Source organism: Hevea brasiliensis, chromosome 10 (genome assembly GCF_030052815.1).
Source record: "Hevea brasiliensis isolate MT/VB/25A 57/8 chromosome 10, ASM3005281v1, whole genome shotgun sequence".
NCBI lineage: Eukaryota > Viridiplantae > Streptophyta > Magnoliopsida > Malpighiales > Euphorbiaceae > Hevea > Hevea brasiliensis.
In genome coordinates this window covers 80,341,431-80,343,918 of record NC_079502.1, presented here as the reverse complement: position 1 = coordinate 80,343,918, position 2,488 = coordinate 80,341,431, and positions in this window count along the sequence as shown.

The window sequence follows — 2,488 nt, the reverse complement described above, 5'->3', positions numbered from 1 at the left end:
GGACCCTTTTCTTATGTCATAAATGTTAATGAATTAATAGAGCAATTTATATCCAATTCTCTTTCTTCCCTTTTGAATTCCAATTTTATAATATATTCCATTTTCGTTCATTCAGGACCATTCATCAATTAGCATCTAATAATTCAATAGACTCAGAAATTCCTCTGGTTAATTTTGAAATCCCCATAACTGCCATTACTTCAAATGATTCTGAGGTGGAACTCACAGAGGAAAGGGATGAAAGAGATGAACCTTCCCTAATGCCTTGTGGAGACGAAACGCACACCATAAACTTAGGCACGGAAGAAGTGAAAAGGGAACTTAAGGTTGTGGAGAGTGAAGAATTAGAAGATATGATCAGTTTGCTCAAAGAATTCCTAGACGTGTTTTCCTGGAGCTATGATGATATGGTTGGTTTGGACCCTCATATAGTAACGCACAAAATTCCCCTAATTTCGGGGACAATCCCGATAAAGCAAAAATTAAGAAGAATTAATCCTGACACACTGCTCAAAGTTAGGGATGAGGTCAAGAAACAGTATGATGCTGGGTTCCTGGAAGTGGTCAAATATCCCCAATGGATAGCTAACGTTGTCCAGGTAATGAAGAAGGACGGGAGAGTCAGGGTGTGCGTTGATTACAGGGATCTTAATAAAGTGAGCTTGAAAGACGATTTCCCTCTCTCTCACATTGATGTGTTAGTAGACAATGCTGCAGGATTGGGCAGGTGTTCGTGTATCGATGGGGCATCAGGGTACAATCAAATCCCAATGGATGAGGAAGACAAGGAGAAAATTGCTTTTATCACTCAATGGGGGGTATTTTACTATCGGGTCATGCCTTTTGGGTTAAAGAATGCTGGAGCCACCTACCAACGCGCTATGGTCACATTATTCCATGATATGATGCATAAAGAAGTGGAGGTGTACGTGGATGATATGATCATCAAATCTAGGGGAGAAGAGAGTCATGTACAGGTGATGAGGAAAGTATTCGAGAGACTCAGGAAATATCAGCTGAAACTGAACCCTGCCAAATGCATATTCGAAGCTAGATCTGGGAAATTGTTGGGATTCATAGTGAGCGAGAAAGGAATAGAAGTTGATCCAGACAAAGTCCGAGCCATTCAAGAGATGCCAACCCCAAGAACAGAAAGGGAGGTGCGCAGTTTCCTGGGAAAGTTGAACTACATATCAAGATTTATTTCCAATCTCACCGTTAAAGCTGAGCCTATTTTTAGACTACTCCGAAAGAACAACACCACTCAATGGGATTCAGTTTGTCAAGAGGCTTTTGAGAAAATCAAGCAGTACCTGTCAAACCCACCAGTATTGGTTCCACCAGTGGTGGGAAGGCCTATGATTCTGTATATGGCGGTCCAACAAAGCTCAATGGGATGTGTTTTGGGGCAACATGATGATACCGGCCGAAGGGAGAGGGCTATTTATTACCTGAGCAAAAAGTTCAATGAGTGTGAGTCAAGGTATTCTTTCCTAGAGAAAACTTGCTGCGCGTTAGCATGGACAGCGAATGGCCTCAAGCACTACATGTTGAATCACAAGACATGGCTCATTTCCAGGATGGATCCTATCAAGTATGTATTTGAAAGTCCATTCGTGCCAGGAAGAATAGCCAAGTGGCAGGTCATACTATCTTAATATGACATTGTCTATATGACCCAGAAAGCAGTCAAAGGTAGCATGATCGCCGATCTCCTAGCAAAAAACCCTATCCAGGATTATGAAGCTCTGGATTTTGAGTTCCCCGATGAGCATATTAACGAAGTGGACTACGGAGAAGAAGAGCCAGCTGATGTATGGGAAATGTATTTCGACGGAGCTGTCAATTTGTTCGGTAATGGAATCAGAGCTGTATTGGTATCCTCGGATGGGAAACACTTTCCGATAGCTATCAAGTTGAGATTTGACTGCACCAACAACGTCGCAGAATATGAAGCTTGTGTAATGGGTCTACAAGCTGCTATCGAAATGAAGGTCAGGAAGTTGGAGGTATATAGAGACTCAGCCCTGATCATTTATCAAGTCAAAGGAGAATGGCAAACCAAGGATCCGAAGCTAATCCCATATCAGAAGTACTTGCTGGAGCTGATTAAGAAGTTCGAAGAAATCTCTTTCACTCACCTTAGTCGAGACAAGAATCAATTTGCAGATGCCTTGGCCACCTTGGCTGTTATGGCTCAAATGGAAGAAGGGCAGATGACTCAGGTATTAAAGATTAAAGCAAGGAGTGAGCCGATTTACTGCTTCATGATCGAAGAAGAACCTGATGGCAAACCTTGGTACCATGACATCTTGCTTTACATCAGAACCAGAGAATTCCCCTTAGGGGCAAGCAAAAATGAAAAGAGGATGATTCGGAGATTAGCATTGGGATACTTCCCCAGTGGAGAAACCCTATACAAAAGGAGCTCCAACGGCGAGTTGTTGAGATGTGTGGATGCAAAACAGGCGAAGAGAATCCTTTTCGA